Below are 24,051 nucleotides of genomic sequence, written 5' to 3'. Positions count from 1 at the left end.
TGAAGCTATGATACATCATGAAGACATCCATCACTGAGCAACATTGTACCTCAACATACACTCCAACAACAACACAAATGTACTAGCATTGTCATGTCAATTCATGTTGAGTCAATTCATGAGTCATGTTGCCCACATATCAACTATGGGCTTGTTGTCAGTCAATGTGATGTAACATGGGAGTCTGAGAGGCCCACTTGTTGAACATAGAGTCATGTAAGTCCAAAAGTCATGGAATTCGAATGGTCATGAGGGTAGTCAAACAACCACAAGGGTAAGTTTCACCCTTGGCTATAAATACACCCGTCATTTGTACATGAAAGAAATTTTCTCCTCATCTCCTCCAACAAAGCTAATAGATTCTGTAATCTTTTCTTTAAGTAGTAAGTAGTGGCTGCAACGCCCTGCTAATGGGGTTAGTGATGTATAGTGTAACGATGTGTCTCAGAATTTTCACTTAATTTAGAAGCTTGTCAACAGGCCAACACATTTTCACACATCTATTGTATTTGTTGTAAGATTTATCTTTAACACTTGTAATGCATGTTGCTTTAACCATACGTTCTACATCTGAACTGATTCATTTGTTGCAATGCATAATCTATTAATGGAAATGTGTTGTATATGTCGTTAATTATGTCACATTCATTTCGATTGCTTTGATAGACATTAGACAGAACTTTCACATGAACCTTGCTGTAACAACCATTGCACTCATCTTGGACTGATCTGTGAGTGTTGTACATGTTATCTTACCTTCTATGTTGTGACTGTCGCATTCGAGTGGACTACTCCACTGGAAGCTATGTATGTCCTTTATGTTGTGTGTTCCTAGCCAAGTGGAGACTGATCCCTTTCAACCTGGAAATCATCCTCACCTTTTTCCCCTTATGGTGAAAGAACCATTGACACAAGTACACTAAGCCTCATGACTCCATCACCACTGATTACTACACATCCACACTGCCAACTCACATTGTGCAGTTTGTCAAGTGAGCTGCAAGACTAACACTATTGGAAAACCGTGAAGAGGTTATCAGTGTTGAGAAAGACCTGAACGTAGTTGGAGTCATTGAGGATGACCAGTCGATAAAGGACTCCAAGGATGCGAGTAGGTAGTCCCAAGCAATGGCGAGCAAGGTTAGAGATAAGGAAGAAATTGAAATTGATACCCTCACACGCCTTGTCAAGAGCTTGTCCACTAAAATGTCCAAACTCAAAAAATGTAGATCAGACACATTTGCAAGCAGTCACTTGCCTAGGCAGAGACATGCAAGCAGCACATCAAGCAGCATCCAGTTCATTCCAAAAACTGTGTAGAAGCTTGTGTTCCAGCTCGAATGGTGTGCAGACCAGAAATTTTGTTCTTTCCACGGAGAACATCATCTTGAGAACTCTTGTCTGGGTTAGAATTGAGTCACAAATACTTTTTACAATCGTACACTCTAGGAGGGAAGCAATATGCAAGAGAACCAGAAGACGCGTCCAATGATGAAGAGGTTGCACCTGATGATCCATCAAGCTCTGAGCATGTGGTGAACACATATCAGTGCTCGCAAATAGTCGCAAAGACAAGCAACAAGAAAAAACATGGGAAGCAAACTGATCATTACAGTATTAGAAGAAAAGGGGCTCCCCCCACACTTAGGGAGATTCAAGAAAAGGTCAGACTGGTGATAAGGAAGAGCGATCCACTAGCTTCTTGAAAGAAGGAAACAAAAAGCAAGTCCAGGAGACAGCAACAGATAAGAGTACATCCATGAGCAACAAGTTGCGAAACACTCCGCTAGACAACACGAACATGCATTCCACTATGGGCACGTCGGTGAGTAAACCACCTATGGACTACAACATTATTGATGTCATGAAGAAAAATCGAGAGAATATTAGCTTGTTTGAGTTAGCTAAGATGTAGAGTCAATGAGATATCCTGCTGCATGCTTTGGGATAGATAGCAGCAGACAATGCAGCCTCTACCAGCCAGGGAGCAAGAACACCTCCCAGATCACTTTCCATAGTGCTTAATATGCTCTGGATGGAAGAATCAAACTCATGTTGCCCTCCATTTCTACTTTAATTTCATGTTTTTAACTACAATGTTCACAACTACTTGGTTGATTCGGGCGGCACTGTTGGGCACGGGATCCCCCAAGGCAAATTTTGGGGCTTAGAGCCCAAGTTTTGACTAAGTTTAATGTAAAGACCCATGATGTGTGGGCGCAGAGTGAAAATATTGTAAATGAGTCAAAGGCTTGTCCACCCTCATTTTGTAATGTAATGTTGGCTTGAGAGATCTACCCGTGGTTCGCAAACCATGGGATTGTATAAATAGAGTGAGGCTCTAAGTTGTAAAGGGACATCAATGGAATGGAATGAATAACATTGAATTGAGTCTGATCTAAGTATATCGTGAGTCGTTGGGTCGTAGACTAAGAGAAGGCTTTGCAATTGAGTGCGTAGAGGCCTAGTAGTTTGTAACTGAGTGCGCGAACCCCTGCAGCTAAGTGCATTGGGCGAGTTGAGTCTGTAACCATTGGGGAATTAATAAAGAGAAGTTTCTTATCATTTGGTGTATCTTTTTCCTAATTGGTATATTGGGTATGAATTGCAAGTTTACTGTTTATATGCTACGCAAACTTATATGAATGTGTTGAATAAGTGAACATAAGATAAGCATTTGTTTATGCGATGTTAACTAACTCTTATAAGGAAGACAAGTATGATCTACGATGTAACTTGGGGAATTAGCACATATCATTGCCTTAGCAGCGTGAAAGCGCCGTAGTCCCTAGGTAGGGTTGCGTGAAGATAATTATAAAAAATTGCAAAGCATCGCAGGTCAAAAGAGTGCGCGAAGTGACTTGCATGAAGTTGGTTCACAATTGGACCAAAGTGACACCTAAGACATCTCAAGGGTGTGGAAAATTGGTTCCAGCATCCCCCAATACTGCTTCGGATGAGACCTGAGTCCGCACTCTATGGGTTGTTACCAAAACAGCTAGTAGTACAGGGATTTGTTTGGCTAATTAACTCCGGACTTGGGTCAGGCCTCATCAAGCCAACAAAGACTGCGCTGACAAGAGTGTGCAATTCTCAGTGGAGCGATTGGGACCTGCATGTCTCCGCAATACTATGGGCTTATAGGACAACATGCAAGAAACTCACGAGACAAACGCCCTTCAGGCTAATCTATGGAGTGGAAGCCGTAATTCCAATGGAATATATCATGCCTAGTCTATGCATAGTGGTGCTCATAGGTATGGGGGACAACAGATCCCCGGAGGAGAGGCTAGCGTAGTTGGAAGAAATTGAAGAAGAATGGCTTTTAGCAGGATTTCGTCAGCAGGTATAAAAGCAGTGCGAAAAGGCATGACATGATCGACATATCAAGTTGTGCATCTTTAAGGTGAACGATTTGGTGTTGTTATGAGACAGAAAGTTTGATAAATTCCCGTGGAAACTCCAAATACATTAGATGGGACCATATTTTATTAATGAAGTCATAGAGTGTGGTGCAGTACAACTGGTGAAACTAAATGGCGAACTCTTCCCCAGAAAAGTAAACGGTAGACAGTTGAATCCTTACATAGGTGGCCTCACCATCTGACTAGCTAAAGGACATACAACATGCAGCGGCTCAGTGTGCTGCCAACCTCGCAGCGGTCCGAGCAACGTTGGGAGGTCTCCGCACGAAGATCTTTGCACCGATAGAGTGACTCAAGGGTGAGTCATGATTTTTGGGTTGGGGGCTTGTTGGGCACGGGATCCCTCAAGGCATGTTTTGGGGCTTAGAGACCAAGTTTTGACTAAGTCTAATGTAAAGACTCTGCAATGTGTGGGTGCAGAGCGTAAAGATTGTAAATGAGTCAGAGGGTTGTCCACCCTCATTTTCGTAATGTAATGTTGGCTTGAGAGATCTACCCATGGTCTGCAGACCATAGGATTATATAAATTGATCGAGGCTCTAAGTTGTAAATGGACATCAATGGAATGGAATGAATAACAATGAATTGAGTTTGATCTAAGTATAGGGTGATTCGTTGCATCGTAGAGTAGGAGAAGGCTCTACAGCTGAGTGCGCAGGGCAAGTCGAGTCTGTAACCATTAGGGAATTAATAAAGAGAAGTTTCTTACCATTATGTGATCTTTTTACTATTTGGTATATTGGGTATGAATTGCAAGTTTACTGTTTATATGCTGCACGAACATATATTAATGTGTTGAATATGTGAACATAAGATAAGTATCTATTTATGTGAAGTTAACTAACTCTTATAAGGAAGACAAGTAAGATATATGATGTAACTTAGGGAATTAGCATAGATCGTTGCCTTAGCAGCGTGAAAGCACTGCAGTCCCTGGGTAGGGCTACGTGAAGATAATTATAACAAATCGAGAAGCATCGCAAGTTAGAATAGCGTGCAAAGTGACCTACGTGATAATGGTTTACATTTGGACTAAAGAGACACCTCAGACATCTCAAGGGTGCAAAAGCTTGGTTCCAGCATCCCCCCATACTACTTCGGGTGAGATATTAGTATAGGGATTTGTTTGGCTAACTAACTCTGAACCTAGGTTAGGCCCCATCAAGCCAACAATGGCATCCAAGGTCATGCCATTCTCCATTGCTAAAAAGATCAATAAAAAATGGAGCGAGACATCCATGCGGATCATCCAACTTGATCGAACATCTATACCAGCCATTAGTGAACTACGAGACATGAAAATCTGACTATCCCATTGTCGAGCTTAATAAACAACCTAACATTTAATTGTCAATCTGGGAGTTCGTAAACTTAGAGGTGTAGCATTGGAAATGCAAGAGAAGAACCTTGGTAGCCTATACTAGTTAATTCAATGAAACCACACCATTCTGGAAACTAGAATAAAAAAGAAAGTACTTTGCAAAGAAATAAAAGGAACTTCTCACACTGCTGTAAACAACCTTTTTTGCTGAAATGAAATGCTATATTTATCTTCGGTAGAGTACTTGGAAATTTTTAAAAGTGGGCCCTTCAAATAACCTACCTTCTAACAATTTTCCTTCTCACACTAGTCGTCCCTGCAATACTGCAATCTACTTGCACTAGTGCATGCACATAACTCTGTGTGAAAAGTATACTTTGTACTTTTACTAAAGACTGATGTCTTCATGTAGGGGCTCAAAGCCAAAAGAATTAGAGCACTCTGTTCTCACGACAACACACTAATTCTTGTACTAGAACGTAGCTTCCTAAACCAAGTGATCGATTTCGAGAAAATAAAGAAGCATGTTAACTGTAAAATAAATTGCAAATGTAAGCATACTTTAGAAATCACTTGCACATGAAAGGAAATGCTTTTAATTTAATCGAACCTTGAAAAATGTAAATAAACAACTGAAACAAGAATGAGATTTGAAAACTTAAAGCAAATCAATTTCTACCAAAGGTATTTTGCATGAAATTAGATCCTACTTTAGAAAATAAAGTTCACCATGATAACTTTCAATCCTTTCCCTAGAAACTGTAAAGTGCATAAATAAATCCAGAATATGCAACAGTGTTTTCGTGCATTCTATGAAGTCATCTTTAATCATTTTAGGAATTTAACTTTTAATACCAAAGACACTTCCATATAATCTCGACATTATTTACAAAAGGAAATTAAATTGCATAAGGGAAAAGAATGAAATGATTGTTGTAAAATGAACTATGCAAAAATGAAGTACATGAAACCAACATGCAATGGTGTAGGATTAGACTCCCTGTTCGATCCAGCAAAAGAAAATCAAAAAAGGAAATTGCAGAAATAAATGAACTGAAATTAAATTTCACACAAACAGATCCGTTCACACCTTAACAGAAACTGTAATTCATGTGCAAGAAAAGGAACTTAATTTAAGGCACACTTCTGCAATTAAATAATTTAACACACCTTTCAAGCAACGAAAATGAAAGGGGTAAACGAGCTGGGTTGGCTGGGCCCTAGCCAACAAGCTAGTTTCCCTGTTAAGAAACAAGAATCTTCAATAGCTAAATCAATGCATCAAATTGAAATTTAAACGTGGGATAAATAGAACATGGCTCAACTGCTTTTATATTACATTTCAAAATTAGCAAATGTACATAGTGAATTCAAATCTAGCCCAGAATGAGAGCGATGCCAGTAAAACAAAGTTACAAGTACATTGATGTAGCGTCGCTCCTCCATCGTCCTTCCTTTCTACGTGCATCATTCCTCCTTTTATAATTTTCCATAATGATTAAAACAACTTGTTCCTTTGCAAGGAATACGGGGATTGAATTCCAACCAATTATAATTACATAGGATAATAGTACAACCATTCCCCTATTAAAGGAATAAAGATTTAATACGAATTTTCCAATCCTGGGATTTTTCTGGAATTCTGGAAAATTTGGTAATTTTAACAAACTGCCTCCACAACACCCTTCGTATCTCCTCAACCATCATGAATTTTGGAAAACCGTTTTGACCTTTGTTAGTTTTCTATACTGGGAAAAACAACGATGTTGCAGAATTTCTTTATTTCACTTCATCTGCACAAAAACTGAGGCAGAAGTTGGAAGTCTCGAAACTTGTTCAGTGTGTTTTCTAGAATTCTGGAAAAAACAATCTTTTTTATAAAAGTGCTTCAAAGACATATTTGTAACATTTGGAATAATTTGAGTCTCAGGAAACGATTTCGGTTATGGATAATTGGTTATATTTGTGAAAAACCCATTTTCTTGGATTTCCATTATTCACCTCCATTTGCATAAAAACTGAAGTCAAACTTGGCCATTTAGAAATTATGCGGATTTTGGGCAGACTTATTAATTTGCAATGTTGGTGCAAGAATGTTGGTGCAATAATTCTTCAGGTACTAGTGCAAGAATGTGTGGTGCAGGTACTTGGCCTATATGATAGTAGGCATATAATCAACTCCATAAACTTGCAAGCACATAAACTGTTATTAATGATGCTTTTAATGTTTAAATATCGTTAAAATTAGGGAATAACAAATACTTATTTTATTCGAGAATGCACAAAACTATGACAATAACAATCCAATTTAACCAAAATCATGAGGGATTTCGAATAAAAGGTGATATGAATGAAGGAAAAACAAAGGCCCAACATCCCCCCATGCTGACCTTCCTGCATGTCCTCATGCAAGGAAATCAATTGTTGTATTGTCACTCCCTCACAAGAAACAAGAATAAAAACATTTATGCACATTTGTAATGATGTTTCTTGTAATTCTATGTGATCAGATTTCTTGCGCTAGATAAAACTTGTTCTAAAAATAGAGTGTGTGTTTGACTATTTATTTGTTTAAACTAATTTCAAGGAAATCTAATAAAGAGGCTTCCATGGGAATACTAAATTCCAAGGATGATGTTATTACTTGGATAAAACAACCAACTTATTAAAATTTCTATAAACTTATCTAGGGCATCCTTGATCAGAAGTTTTAATTAAATATCCTCATTGTAATTATGGGTGACATGATTTAAAAACCATGGTGTTAAGAGTAATCATAATAATTCTTTCCCACATTGACCATACTACTATCATCCAGCATATAGCTAAAGCTCCTCTTGTTCAAGCAAAGTGAATCACATGCACTGAAGGTCCCACATCCATAAAAATCATTCCAAAAAGACAGAACTCCAAGGCATAACACCATAGGGATCTTAAATCCATTCTCAAAGAGATATGATAATGAATTCAAGAGAGACAAAATCAACCAAGTAAATCATAATGTAAAGTTAACTTTAATACCATAGGCATGGCCCTACTACTAGCAGGCATCAATAACCTCGACAGGGATGCCTTTTAACCCATGAAATGCCTGTATCCCAACCATTAGATATAGATTCATAGTTTTTTGAAAATAATTTACATTTGTTTTGAAATTAATTGAAGGCCACACTCTTGGCTTGGTAACCAGGTAACGACAGTTCCATTCACCATAACTAACAAGAATGAACAAGTCGGCTCATGATGAGAACTCTTGTCCTCCAGCTTCTCAACTGAAATTCATTACCTTGGCTTGTTGACCAATAGTGGTAATGTCATTCTTGTTAGTACCTATGATCATGGTAGGCTGGCTCGTAATGAGACCTGCTATCCATCAATATATATATATATATATATATATATATATGTATGTATGTATGTATGTATGTATGTATGTATGTATGTATGTATGTATGTATGTATGTATTTTAAATACACTCTGATTGTGATCAACCTTAAATAGGTTACTTAATAGTTGGGGAGGCGATTTTGTTCCTTAAGAGTATAGGATGGTGTGAAAAGTTTTTAATTAATAATCTTTACTGGTTGGTCCTTTTATCCTAAAGACTCATTTAAATAAAACATCTTAGATAGTGACTAAAAAATTCCTCAAATTGATCATGCCAGGGTTCTTGTGAAAACTTGTTATATTTTTGTAGGCGTGGTTCACCATAGGAGGATTCTCATCAATACCTTCAAAGAGGGCCTTAAAAAAAATAAAAAATCTTGATGATAGTCATTGTTCAATAATCAAAGTCACTTTATAAAATATGAGGCATTAAGAGTGAATTTCTTCTGACAATTCTACCCATGAGAGTGTATAATAATAGAAACATCAAAAGTTATGCTTTAGGGAATCACAATTTTAAGAGTGTTGTTATACAATTTGTTTCATATGGCATCTTTATTCATTACCCTACCATATTTTAAAGAGAGGAAGTTTGTCCTTAAGTGTAGGCATACTTCCAATGTAGCCATATATGTAACAGAATGCTAAATATACTCACACTTGGTTTTAAATAATAAACTTCGATACATACCAAAGTGTGAGAAACCAATTGCTTTGATTGATATGGAACCAAGAGGTGTCAAATGATGAGGAAATTTTGTGTGTTTGTGATTCTTTGAAACTAGGATTCAATGAGATCCACATTTTGATGATTCTCCAACTCATACAAATCTTCCACAACTTGACACTTACTCTCTTTAAATTGACAAGGATGCTTAAGGGAAATTCTAGGGTTTTGTTCTTTGTGAGCCTCAACAATAGTTTTCAAACAATTTTCAATCATAGATTGCTCCTCTAATGGTTTATGGATTAAAGTTTCTTCCCAAGGTAAATTTTGTATGGTAATAGGGGAAGTTATTAAATTCACTTCTCTCCCTCTCTAAAATATATGGTATTATATTTAGTAGGGGATTCAGTAGGAAAAATAGGTGTTTTAAACTGATGTGCAACTTGATAATTAGAATTAGGATTTGGTTGCACAAATGATTGGGACCATAGAGAAGGATAACATGGTGGTTCATGGGGCACAAATTGTAGTTGTTGTGGCATAGGTAATGGAGTTTGCATGGGGAATTTCCCTAGAGAGGAGGCTCCAAACCATCCTTGAGGTTGTGGGAATATATGGCTCGAGGGAGAGGTCCAATGTGGCCATAAGGTGGGGTATTGAATTAGAGGATGATTATAAGTATTCCATGGAATTGTAGTGTTATAGATCTATCGAGGAACCTGTTGAGGACAATAAATATTATTCCAAGTATTAAAAGATGGCGAGTTTTGAGTTATACCTGGTTGTCGATTTATTTCCTTACTTGACTCCTTGAATACTTGTTGTAACCCTAGCAGCGATGGGAAATAATTTTTTGAAGGATCCTCCTTGCACTGCTTCCATTCTTCCTGCAGATAATCTAGTTGTAAATTTAGACAAGATTTCGTAGCTCCTATTTTTGTAGTATATTTCAAAAATTGAGAAGAAGATTCTCGAGAATTCTTACCAAAATTGGAGATTCCTCTTGAATAACTAATGCATAGTTTACAAACATCATCATATGGTAAGTGAGAAACATCACTTGCTCCTATAAGATTTGAAGATTCTAAAAATTCATCTTTGATTCCTTTGAGTAGGAGTGTTTTCAAAGTATCTTTTACCAAATTCTTATGTTTTGATTTTTGGAGGTTGTATCTAAATCACTCCACATAATGCTCCAAACTCTCATTCCCCCTTGTTTTATACCATAAATATCTTCACTGACATGGCAGTAGTCTTGATACTTCTCCAAGAATACATTCTTCATGTCTTCCCATGTTTGAATGCAGTTCCCACCAAGGCTCATGAACCATCGGAGAGCTCCTGCTTTTAGAGTAAGAGGAAACACTTGCAACCATTGATGATTAGTAAAATAGCCATATCCTCTACAAAGTACTTCAAACCCAAACAAGAATGTATCTGGGTCTTTATTTTCCAAACCATGAAATTTTGGTAGTGCAGATGGGGGAATGCTGTGCATTTGTGCCAATCCTAGATCTTTGATAGGGAATTCAAAAGTAACAACGTTTTCCATTTCTTACCAAATGAAAAGATGTTCCCCATGTACTACTTTGAGACTTCTTCAAATTTTCTTGCCAATTGATTAGTGAAATAGGTGCATGGGATGATTGATATTAGCCTCAAACTCCTCATTGAAAAATGTATCAAAATACCATTTCTCTGTTCTCAACAAGCTAATCGGTGTATCTTGTTAGCATGTGGTTTAATAGATGGGGGGGGGGGGGGGGGGGGGCCAGGGGAGGGGGGGGGTTTCTTCTAGCACACAAGAAATCAAAAAACCTTAGAAAAGAATGCAGGAAAGAAACAAACTCAAAGAATCAATTCTAAACAAATAAAATTTGCAATAAAAAAAAATAAAGAGAAAACTAAAATGCAATAGGTTACCAAGATCAATCCCCTAGGAACCTCCCTGACAACGGTGCCAAAATGTTAGGCTTAATAAACAACCTAACATTTTATTGTCAATCCAGGAGTTCGTAAACCTAGAGGTGCATCACTGGAAATGTGAGAGAAGAACCTCGATAGCCTATACTAGCTAATTCAATGAAACCACACCATTCTAGAAACGAGAATACAAAAGAAAGTTCTTTGCAAAGAAATAAAAGGAACTTCTCAGACTATTGTAAAAAACCTTTATTGCTGAAATGAAATGCTATGTTTATCTTCAATAGATTACTTGGCAACTTCAACAAGTGGGCCCTTCAAACAAGCTACCTTTTAATGATTTTCCTTCTCACACTGGTCATTCCTGCAATACTGCAATCTACTTGCACTAGTGCAGGCACACAAATCTATGTGAAAAGTGTACTTTGTACTTTTACTAAATTCTTATGTCTTCATGTAGGGGCTCAAAGTCAAAAGGGTTAGAGCACTCTGCTCCTGTGACAAGATAATAGTTCTTTTAGCAGAACGAAGCTTCCTACACCAAGTTATCGATTTCGAGAAAATAATGAAGCGTGTTAACTATAAATAAATTGCAAATGTAAGCATACTTTGGAAATCACTTGCACACGAAAGGAAATGCTTTTAATTAACTGAACCTTGCAAAATGTAAATAAACAACTGAAACAAGAACAAGATTTGAAAACTTAAATCAAATCAAATTCTCCCAAAGGTATTTTGCATGAAATCAGATCCTACTTTAGAAAATAAAGTTCACTATGATAACTTTCAATCATTTCCCTAGAAACTGTAAAGTGCAGAAATAAATCAAGATTATGCAACAATGTTTTCATGCATTTTATGAAGTCATATTTAATTGTTTTAGGAATTTAACTTTTGATACCAAAGACACTTCTGTATAATCTCGACACTTTCAGAAAGAAATTAAATTGCGTAAGGGAAAAGAATGAAATGCTTGTTGTAAAATGAACAATGCAAAAATGCAATAAAGGAAACCAATGTGCACTAGTGCAAGATTAGACTCCCTGCTCGATCTAGCGAAAGAAAATCAAAAAAGGAAATTGAAGAAATAAATGAACTAAAATTAACTTTCACGCAAATGGATCCGTTCACACCTTAACAAAAACTGAAATTCATGTACAAGAAAAGGAGCTTAATTTAAGCCACACTTCTACAATTAAATAATTTAACACACCTTTCAAGAAAAAAATGAAAGGGGTAAATGAGCTGGGTTGGTTGGCCCTAGAAAACGAGCTCATTTCCCTGTTAAGAAATAAGAATCTTCAACAGCTAAATCAACGCATCAAATAGAAATTTAAATGCAGGATAAATGGAACATGGTGCAGCTCCTTTTATATTACATTTCGAAATCAGAAAATGTACATAGTGAATTCAAATACAGCCCAGAATGAGGGCGATACTAACAAAACAAAGTTACAACAACACTGTTGTAGCGTCGCTCCTCCACCGTCCTTCCTTTCTACGTGCATAATTCCTCCTTTTATGATTTTTCATAATGATTAAAACAAGTTGTTCCTTTGCAAGGAATATGGGGATTGAATCCCAACCAATTCTAATTACATAGTATCACAGTACAACCATTCCCATATTAAAAGAATAAATATTTAATACGAATTTTCCAATTCTAGGATTTTTCTAGAATTGTGGAAAATTCGGTAATTTTAACAAATTGCCTCGAGAGCGCCCTTCATATCTCCTCAACCATTATGAATTTTGGAAAACCGTTTTGAGATTAGTCAATTTTCTATACTGGGACAAAAACCAATGTCGTGGGATTTCTTTATTTACCTTCATCTACACAAAAACCTGAGGTGGAAGTTACCAGTGTGGAAACTTGTTGACTATGTTTTCTAGAATTCTGGAAAAAACAGTCTTTTTTATAAAAAGTTCTTCAAAGACTTGTTCGTAACTTTTGGAATAATTTGAATCTCAGGAAACGGTTTTGATTATGGGTAATTGGTTGTATTTTCCAAAAACCCATTTGCTCAGATTTCCATAATTCACCTCCATTTGCATAAAAACCGAGGTCAAACTTGGCCATTTAGAAATTATGCGGATTTTGAGTAGAGTTGTTAATTTGCAATGTTGGTACAGGAATCGTACTGCTACTAGTGCAAGAATGTGTGGTGTAGGAACTTGGCCTACATTTAAATAGACATATAATCAACTCCATAAACCTACAAACACACAAATTGTTATTAATGATGCTTTTAATGTTTAAATCTCGTTAAAACAAGGGAGTAACAAATACTTACTTATTATCTCTGAGAATGCACAAAACTATGACAATGACAATTCAATTTAAATAAAAGCATGAGGGATTTCGAGTAAAAGGTGATATGAATGAAGGAAAAATAGAGGCCCAACACCCATGACAGTCGAGTCCACTAATGCATCAATATACTTGGTGGACATACTGGAAGCATATGGTTTATTACTCAGCAGAGACTGGTCTAGCAAGCTAGATGGATATTTCACTACAGACTTGTCCCATATGTGGCTTCCGTGCAAGGGTAGGTGAAACCAAATCTGGGTAGAATCCGAGAGGTACATGAAGCACAATGTCACTCCCAGCAATGGGGAGAATGAATCGTTGGCTCTCGCAGAACTCATGTTCGGCAACTTCCTCCTTAACACAATGTTGGGGTGTTATCCTATACGACTAGATCCAACTCCACTAGACACATAGTTCGGACTCCTTCCTTGCTTAACTGATGGTAATGAAACTTTTACAACACATTATACCAATAGTAGCAGTAGCAATAGTGATAGTAACAGCAACAGTACTAACACATCAAGCGGTCTTCATATAGATGGTTTGTTGACTTTGTACTTTTACGGATCAAAGACACAAGACAACTCAGGTGCCAGGTGCATTCTGATCGACCCATGCAACAAGAAGCATCTGGTTTCAAGCCGCTTGGAGTTTGACTACACAATCAATGTAACATAATGTGAAGCACTCATGTTGGGCTTGTAGAAGGCTGTCAAATTCAAAGTGTTTATGCTTAAAGGGGTAAGGTGATTCATAGATAGTCGTACAACACATATGTGAGACCATGATTTTTTATCACAACATCTAAAAGGCTACCAAGAAGAGGTATGGCGACTAATCTCAAACTTCCAAGCATTTAATATCATTGTTGTGCCACGTAGGTGAAATGCAACTGCCAATGCACTAGCAAATGCACCCTCAAGAATGCCACTGATTAGGGATAGATTCACTATTAAAATCTTGTACAAACCATCTATCTTGTACAACATAACTAACTTACACATGTTTAATGATCATCAACATATACTACACTTTATAACCAATGTTGATGTTTTCAAAGATGCAGCAATAGACGAGGACGAGCACGAGTGCTCTTTGGAAGCAGGAGTTGATGACATGAAAGGCCACATTACCACAAAAGTTATGGTATCACTAGAAATCCTATATGACTCGTAAGAGCAATTGCAAGGGCCAAGGAATAACAAGACCCATAGTTCCACAATGAGGCATGAACTGATAAACCTGGGAACAGAAAAGGATCCAGAGTTTGTTAATCTTAGTACATGTTGTATACAACAAAAATAACAAGCCTTCATTCACTTGTTCAAACAGTACCAAGATGTGTTCGTGTGGATGTATGATCACTTGAAAACTTATGACACATGGATCATCCAACATATCATCCAAAACAAGGAAGGGGTTAAGCCATATCAACAAAAGCTGAGAAAAGTACATCCGTCGCTTGAGCCCCTGATACAGAAAGAGCTTACTAAATTGTTGGGTGCACAGATCTTATATAAAGTTCGTCATTCTACTTGGGTCTCTAACCTTGTGTATGTATGAAAGAAGTCTGGGGAAATCTACTTATGTGTCGATTTTTGGAATGTTAACCACGCCTCAGAGAAAAACAACTAACACATGCCATCTATGGACCATATTTTGAAAACAATATCTGGGGCACAGTTGTTCTCTGTCCTTCACGATTTTTCTGGATACAATAAGATTCTGGTAGCAGAACCTAACAAACTCAAAAGTACTTTCTGTACCAAGTGGGGTATGTTCGCATATAGACAAATGCCATTGGGCTTGTAAATGTAGGCACAACGTTTCAACGTGCTATGGACATCGCCTTTCCCAGACTCATTGGGTAGAGTGTGGTGGTATACCTCAACGATGTGACTTTCTTCTCAAGAAGATGAGAAGACCACATACGCCATCTTAAGAAAATTTTCAAGCGATGCTGAAGATATGAGATTTCCCTAAATCCCAAGAAAAGTGTATTCGTCGTGTTAGAGGGGAACCTCCTTAGACACATTGTTGTGAGAGTGGGATCAAGGTGGACTGGGACCAAGTCCAAGCTATCACGGGATTCCTCACCCAATCAACAAGAAAGCTATGTAGTCCTTCTTAAGCAGGATAAACTTCCTCCATAATTTCATCTCGAATTATGTGCAAATAGTCAAGCCCATGAAGGACATGATTAAAAAAGATTTAGTGTACACTTGGGGCAAGAAAGAAAATCCTGCATTCACCCATATTAAGCAAGCCATCACAAAAGCGCCCAAACATTACAACCTAGATTTCAAAAAGAAATTCTTGTTATACACCTTCGCTTCTGATAACTCACTAGCTACAGTACTCACTCAAAAAGACGAAGCTAATGATGAATGTCCCATCTCCTTCATGAGTGCAAGCATGAAGGGACCAAAGCTTAACAACTCTGCCATTGACAAACACGATTATGTAGTTCACAAGGCAGTGGAACACTTCAGACCCTATTTGTGGACAAACCATTGCATAGTCTTCGTTCCCCACCCAGGAGTTCGTAAATTTCTAGTACAACAAGAGTTGGGAGAATGGCGTGTGAACTGGATGACGAGTTTACACGAATATGATCTTGAAATCAAGACATTACACACAATCAAAGGACATGGATTATGCATATTACAACTAAACAAGTACATGCTCTGAAGAACGAAAAAGAGCTCGTCAGTTGGAGCAGGAGATTTGAAATGTACGAAATAAGTTGAGCAAACCCCACGTAAAACAAAACCTCTTACTATACATATGTATGCTAGTACCTTGAGCATGGCATTGTACCCTCTCACTTTTCTATCAAACATAAGAGAGCATTGTACCTAAAAGCCTTAGCATATCATTCAGTGCACGAAGTTCTTTACATAACGCATAGTAATGGAGTTTTTCTCAGGTGCCTGGAGGCACAGGAATCAGAGAAGGTACTTGAAGATCTACATTACGGGCCCACCGGGGGTCACTTTAAAGGAAATACCATGACAAACAAGGTTATGCGAGCCAGTTTTTATTGGCCCACATTATTCAAGGATGCGCATGCCTATGCCCGTAAATGCCCAGTCTATCACTGATGAACTAGCAGAACACAAATATTAGCAACCCCATTACACCCTGTTGCAGTGATTGAACCATTCCAACAGTGGGCCCTAGACATTATTGGGTAAATTTTCCCTCATTCGTCTAAGCAACACCACTATATCCTAATAGCAACTAACTACTTTATGTAGTTGACAAAGGCAATTCTACTCAAACAAGTGAACGACCAAGAGGTCATCAGCTTCCTCTAGCAGACTATCATCTCATGCTTCAGCTTTCCGGTATCACTTGTTTTTATAATGCAACTTATTCTTCATCTTTGAAACTCTATGACTATGCATTATAGAATGGCTTGTGTTAAAGCATTCATCGAATTACTCTCTACAAGGAAAATATCTAGTATAGTCTACAAATAAGAACCTCATATGTATAATCAAGAAGATCGGTTTATCTGAGCATCGTAACTGGCATACCTTCCTAAAAGATGCAGTATGGGTTGACCATGTAACACCTTAGCCCTCTTTGAACACCTCACTGTCCTTCCTAGTTTACAGTAAAGAAGCCATCCTCCCACCAAATATCTACTTGCTTGCTCTTTAGCTTTCCCAGGAATCCCAAGGCAAGCATTGCCAGCTAGTTCGACATAGGATGGATGCTCTACATAAGCGCTAGGAAGAAAGGATGAAAGAAAAAGAAAAATTCACACTCCACCAAAACTGTATCAAGAGGTGGTTTGATAAGAAGTCTACGGGGAAATCTAGCTTCAATGTCGATGAATTAGTTCTAAAATGGGATAAACCCCATGAAGATAAAGGCAAACATACGAATTTCCATTCCCTGTGGATTGGCCAGTACATAGCTGAAGAGAAGCTTGGCCCATACACGTATCATTTGCGATCACTCGATAGGAGTATTGACAACCTTCCCATCATCGACCAAGATCTCAATCATTATTTTCAATAGGTCGGGTTGTGCCTGTGCCATGTAAATAGTCTGCCTGCTACTTGTTGTTTTCATTTGGTTTGTCTTGCTTATTATATTTTCTTTTTCTTTGTTTGATTCTGCTTAATATGTTCACATTCATGTTGTTTGTTTGATATGTTACTATTTTTGTTTCCGGAAATAAGTGCTACCAACTACTGTGTTGTAGCTTTTGAATAGAGTATGTGGTAGAAATTTTAAGAGACTTGTGACACTACAGTACTTGGCCAATCTTGTGTCCATTTTCTCTGTGCTTGGTTACAACCTTCGGACGATGAAGTCCAAACAGAAAATACAAATTGTATGTAAGGGAAGCTTTGGCTCAACCATGAACTTGTGTCCACACTAGGAAGCCCCATGCCTGTACTCAGCTTTCTTCACTATGTGTTTAAGCTAATCCAACTAGTAGAGACGGAGAAGTGGAAAAATCTAAAAGAGAAAACCTATGTCAGAGGTCTTATATGCTTCTCTGAAGGGATAACCTCTTCTGCTCCTAATAAGTTGGGATCGCTCTTGCACCCCAAAATAAATAAGTGCCTATGCACAGTTCTCTTAAGAAATACAATGGTGAAAGAAGAGAAAGGCTTCTTGCGTAGAGAGGTGAAGCATGTAACTCCACAGGGGTACTGACCAGGCTCATTGGTAGTGGAGAAATGTGTGTGTTCTTGTTTAACTCCGTCGGGGTACTATCCAGGCCTACTGGCAATGAAGCAACACCAGAGATGAAAACTTATACTCTGAAAATATTCAACTCGCAAACTAAACTACCCTTCCCAGATTCAAAACATTGAGATCAAAGCTGAAATGTTTGCGTTTGGCTAAGTTGGCAAAGGGTGAACCATGTATATCCATGGGGTAAGTGGGGGAACTAAAGTGACCTGCACAGTGGTTCAATACTCCCCAAAGGACCAAGGTCATGTGATAGAACTGAAATAGAGAAGTTGGAGTTCTACTAGTGTGTCACCAAGTGTTGTAGGAGCTACAACCACCCTCCAAAATTTTGGCTTGCACCAATTTTAGAGCCTCCCTTGGAGAGTTCCACCTGATGACTGAACACACTCAGGTTCACTCCATGAGCTCGTGTGAGTCTTTACATTTTGCTTGTATATTGTACTCAATCCTTTGCATGTTGATGTCAAAGTCATGCTTGTGATTGTGTTCTAGTTATGCTCAAAGTCTTTTCTCTCTATGTGTTTGTTGTGTTCGCCATGAAGGCATCTGTCACACTCACACACAGAGTCACATTCACTGTCATGCATGCATCATATAGATAAAAAATCATCAATCACGAGTGTCACACCTATCGCTTGCACCGTTGGTCAGTCATGTTTAACATGTGTGTCTGGATGGTTCGGTCGTTTCGCCGTCAAGTCATGCGAGCATGTGTTCGTATGATCACCTATGCATTTTTCTACTATTTACACACTTAGTCATTTTTACTGAGGTTTTGACGAACAGACTCATTACTGACACATAAACCATCACCCTACTTTCAACTAGATCAACTGTCAACCAGAGAAACGCAGAAGCACAAAGGCAGTTCTTTCATGTAGCACTGCCCAAAATCAACTCAAGCAGCACTCATGCTCGCCACTCAGATAGTCGACCGACTGTTCATCTCAGAAATTGTGCAGTGCTCATGACTAGGCCTCCTGCTGCCCATCAGTGAGCTTAGCTCAGAAATTTCATAGAGATGATCAGCAAGCCGGCCTCTCGACCTTAGTGCAAATTTCTCAGCCATCAGTGCCCAATAGTAAACTGCTTGTTCCATTCAGGAATTGCGCAATTTCTTATGCTAGTGACTGAGCAGCCAACTGGTAGTTCCCTCTAGGAATTACACAAGTCTGGCTTCTAGTGACCCCAATAGCCAACTGGAAATTCCCTTTGGGAATTTCACGAGTCTGGCTACCATTGACCCCAGCAGCCAACTGGCAGTTCCCTCTGGGGATTGCTCAATTTTGGCTACCAGTGACCCTAGCAGCCAACTAGTAGTTCCCTCTAGGAATTGCACAAGCTTGGCTGCCAGTCAACTGAGTAGCTAACTTGAAATTCCCTCTAGGACTTATGCAAGTCTAGCTGCCAGTCTCCCGGGCAATTCCCCAAAAAAATTTCACAATCCATGCCTGTTGAACCTTCATGCAGTTAGGCTCGTTCCTTTGGAAAACTATGCAAATCTGGCTGTCCAATCCCTGCTGAATGTTCATTATGGAAAATGCTCAAGGCATTCCTTCCTTTCCCTCTTACAGCTCGAACTGCCCCTCCCAAAATTTGCGCAATTTTTTCTCCCAGACGAGCCAAACCTTGCAGATAGTCATTGTCAACTCAAATTGTTTTTTCTCCATCTCACAGTGACTATTGTGCAGTTTTCATCAGCACTTGCCTGGAGCCACCATCCCACATCACAACCCTGCTACCTCTCCTGGTCACCTGCATTCGAATGATCACGTGTCATGGTAGACTAGGAGGTTATGGATTTGATGTTGTCTCATCATGAGTGAGTGCAGGTATATGTACACCAACGAACGAGATGAATGAAGGGAGCACATGTAGATACACAGATTCACCAATGGATGAATGAGTGAATCATGTGAAGTAGAGGAATGTGAAAAACATGCACCTTCACAAACAAGTAAGCCTGCTAATCCTTGTAGCATGAAAGCAAGGAACAACATGCTAAAGATTCATTAAGTGAACCAAGGACTATCGAAGATTCCGCACACATTGCCATGTGTAGGTGAAGCTATGATACACCATGAAGACATCCATCACTTAGCAGCACTGTAGCTCGACATGCACTCCAGCAACAATACAAATGTACCAGCATTGTCATGGCAAGTCATGTCGAGTCAAGTCATGAGTCATGTTGCCCACATCTGAACTATGGGCTTATTGTTAATCAATGTGTTGTAATGTGGAAGTCCAAGAGACCCATTTGTTGAACATAATGTCATGTAACTTGAAAATTCATGGAAGTCGAACAATCATGAGGGTAGTCAAACAACCACAAGGGTCAATTTCACCCTTGGCTATAAATACCCCCATCATTTGTACATGAAAGGACTTTTCCCCTCAGCTCCTCCCACATAGCCAAGAGAGTCTGTAATATTTTATTTGAGAAGTAGTGGCTCCAACACCCTGCTAATGGGGTTAGTGATGTATGGTATAATGATGCGTCTTGGAAATTTCACTCAATTTAGAAGCCTGTCAACAAGCCAACACATTTTCACACATGTTTTGTATTTGTTGTAAGATTGATATTTAACACTTGTAATGCATGTTGCTTTAACCATGTGTTTTACATATGAACTGTTTCATTTGTTGTAATGCATAATATATTAATGGAATTGTGTTGTATATGTTGTTAATGATGTCTCATCCATGTCGACTGCTCTACCAGACATGAAATAGAACTTTCACATGAACCTTGTTGTAACAATCATTGCACTTGTCTCAGACTGATCCGTGAGTGATGTACATGTTATCTTACCTTGTATGTTATGACTGCCACATCCAAGTGGACTGCTTCACCAGAAGTTTTGTATGTTCTTTGTGTTGTGTGTTCCTAGCTGAGTTGGGATTGATCCCTTTTAACCTGGAACTCATCCTCACCTTTTTCTACTCACGGTGAAAGAACCATTGACACAAGTACACTTACACTCATTAGGAACATGAACCTCACTTCTCAAATACAAAACTAACCACTCTGATGTGCTGAAAAGCAAGAGTTAAGGAAAATCCTTAAGACAATGGAAATTGGGCCATTATACCAGATGGGACTCCCACGCCAAATGGTGTGAGGTCTAGTTGGGACTTCATATCAGGATGATCCCCTAAATGTTGATGGGTCCAATACTATCAAAAAACTAGTAACTCAACAAAAAATTGCCACTGGGTTCAAAAACGTTTGTCCAACCAAGGGTCTAAGACTAGTAACTAAACCCACCAAGTGCTCTAGACCATTTGTCCAACCAAGACTCCAAGACTAGTAACTCAACCCAATCTGTTACATGGCTCCAGAGCATTTTTCAAAACAAAGCTCCACGAACTAATAACTCAACCCAAGCTAAGGAAACATGAGAACCAACGAAAACAAAACAATGAAAGTAAACCCACAATCACCATGGCTATCCAGTGAATCATAAGGCTAGGAAATCAACTATCAATCCAGGTAATACTCCATGAAAATGATAGATCATGCCCAAGAATCCACATGCATATGCCATTCATGTCCAAACTAGTGAAGAAATCATAAATACAACTCGGTACCTACAAGAAAATCTGATGTAGTTGCTCATGTTGGTGCCTTCTTATGCCATCCTTCTCTTCCTTTGCCTTCTTGCTCCAAGAATCCATGTATGCCACACTCTCCAAGAGTGATCCAAGAAAAATCTAAGTATCCAAGAGTATGAGAGAGAGATATAAAGTGAGAGAGCTCCAACACTAAATTGAGAAAAGGCTACCAGCTGATCCTCAAAATCATGTTTATGAATGAGGCCTCTATTTTCTTCATTTTCCATTATTTTTCTTCATTATCCTCCCCACACGCAACCTATGACCTTTCACCTCCTTTTTCTCCTAATTTCCATTATTTTCATAAATAATTGTGCCAAAATTCCTTTTAATGCCTTAGCCTTTTCCTTTGCAAATTTCCTTAGCCATAAGCAACCAAATGAACACCCCCTAGGATGTCTTTCGCTACACTCATCTTGGAATAAGTTTCCCATTCATCCGTGGTTATTGTTTTCAAATTTATTGCATGGAATTTTCACCAGGGCTATTACAAATCAATTGTTATAATTGATTCTAAAATCAAATTCAAATAAACTATTTTTCTCAATCTTCTTTCACAGAGCTATCCCTGAGGTCACACCATAAACCAAAAAGAAAATACATGATCTATAATGAAGAAGTAAATGCATAAATAAATTCATAAAGAGGGATCTAAAAGTTTAGCTTATTGAGTCTTGCAGGGTTTAAACTGTTCATATATTCTCATAGACTTCTCTCATAAATCCTCGTTTGTCCACACAAATGCATGCAAACAAGTAAAGGAAGAAATTACTAGATCATGGAGTGACCAAAAGAGTATCAAAAGTTTTAGTCACATGAGTTCTTCAGTCTCACAACTGCGAGATGGATTCCCAATCATATTGAATCTGTGATTCCCTTTTAACTTCAAACATTTTTTAATTATAAATGCAAGAAATAAAATATAAAATATAAAAGGAATTAAAAAATAAAATTCACACTTACATAACTATATTAAACCTACAAACACGATGGCTTTAGGGGTGCCTTCCTATCCATGCGCTACAAGTCTAAGCTCAAACTCACAAAATGGACACCAAAGCTTATAGAAACTTCATTATCCTTTATTTATTCAGTCAAAAAAATAGTATAATATAGAACAACTACTAAATCTTATAGATGTAGTTATGCTTCTCTTCCCCTACGTAACTAGCTCTCTAGTACTGAGTGATTGCAATATATACATATTATTCTTCTACACTTTCAAATCCTGAACTAAAGGACATGATTTTAGTTGTGTGCCAATGATATTATAAAAATATATCTCAAATGATTTTTCTGGCATTTGGTTATGGAAGTGATGCAACCCTAAGGCTGCCACATGCTAAACACATTATCAGGACTTAATTTTCCCCTTTAATGGCCCGTTAAAGCTCCATGCCCACATATATACGAATCAGAAGTGTTTATATGCACTTAGCCTTATAACCCCAAATGGATAAAAAATGATCCATTCAATCACCCCGCCGAACACCCCTTTCCTTTAGAACTATACCTTTTCCCCTTCAGGATTCCAAAGCCTTTGGAATGGCTTAAACACAATATTGGGACCAATATATCAAAATACAGAATCAAATGTACCTTTTCCCTTTTCAAAGCACTTGCAACATTCCCTTGTGAAACTCTGAAGTGATATCATCGATCGCTACTGGCGATCGCAATTTCCACATTCAAACTTCACTGTTCCCATTTTTGTTGTGCCAATGCGATAACACTGATGCGATTTGTCGGCGATCACTAATCACAAAGGTCTATCGAAAAACTTTTGTAACTGCCAATCCAATTGCGCAACGTGACTTGGTTCCATGGACCCGACGACCTTAAAAAATCCTGTTCATAACTTTTTCAAGTCCGGCTTCTAATTCTAAGTGTGTTTGTGTCCAACACTTAGTGTATTTTTGGTTTTCCACTTACGGAACCAAAACGATGGGTTTAACTCCTCTGATTGATCTTTTAGACTATATTTCAATTATAACATTTGGAAATCATAAAACCACACCAATTTCATGCAAATGAAAAGGAAATAAGAATTCAAACCCTCCATGGGTTGTTTATACAATCATACCCACAACATGGGTTTTTATTCACAATAAATAAATATAGAGTCTCAGCCCTTGGCCTAATTAAACATTAAAGACCTCTGTCTCAAGGAATACAATCCTCACACTAACTCTCCATCCTCGCTCTCTCTCCTTCTATCAATTCCTGCATCTCTCATGCATCCCTCCATGAGAAAACAAAGGAAATTACATATATTTCATACCTAACAGTTTCCTTCCACAAATGAACAAATTCACTCTATTCCTAGAAATCCTATCCTACTCTAACTAATCAATATAGCTAATTGGCTTGATCTCCACGTAAGGAGGATCACTTTCCAATTATTCCCAATTCTGTTCAGAATTAGGCCACTCTTAACTACTTACATTTATTTGAAATTAATACAAATTTAACAACCAAGTCTTCCTCCAAGCTTGCATTAGCCACAACATGTGACCACTCCATCACATTGCTAGCCAGGTCTAGATGCTCCTGCATCAGACTCCCAAAGTTTAAATTAATCATGATCTCCTAATCATGCACTTCTAATATGTGTCCTCCTGAATCCCATACTTGGTTTGGTAGTCTGTCCTTGGTTACTGCCATCGTTGTTTG

Source organism: Pinus tabuliformis, chromosome 4_2 (assembly GCF_031772625.1).
Source record: "Pinus tabuliformis cultivar Carrire ecotype Pingquan chromosome 4_2, CPIR1, whole genome shotgun sequence".
Lineage (NCBI taxonomy): Eukaryota > Viridiplantae > Streptophyta > Pinopsida > Pinales > Pinaceae > Pinus > Pinus tabuliformis.
The sequence above is the reverse complement of the archived record's forward strand: the minus strand, read 5'-3'. Positions refer to the sequence as shown.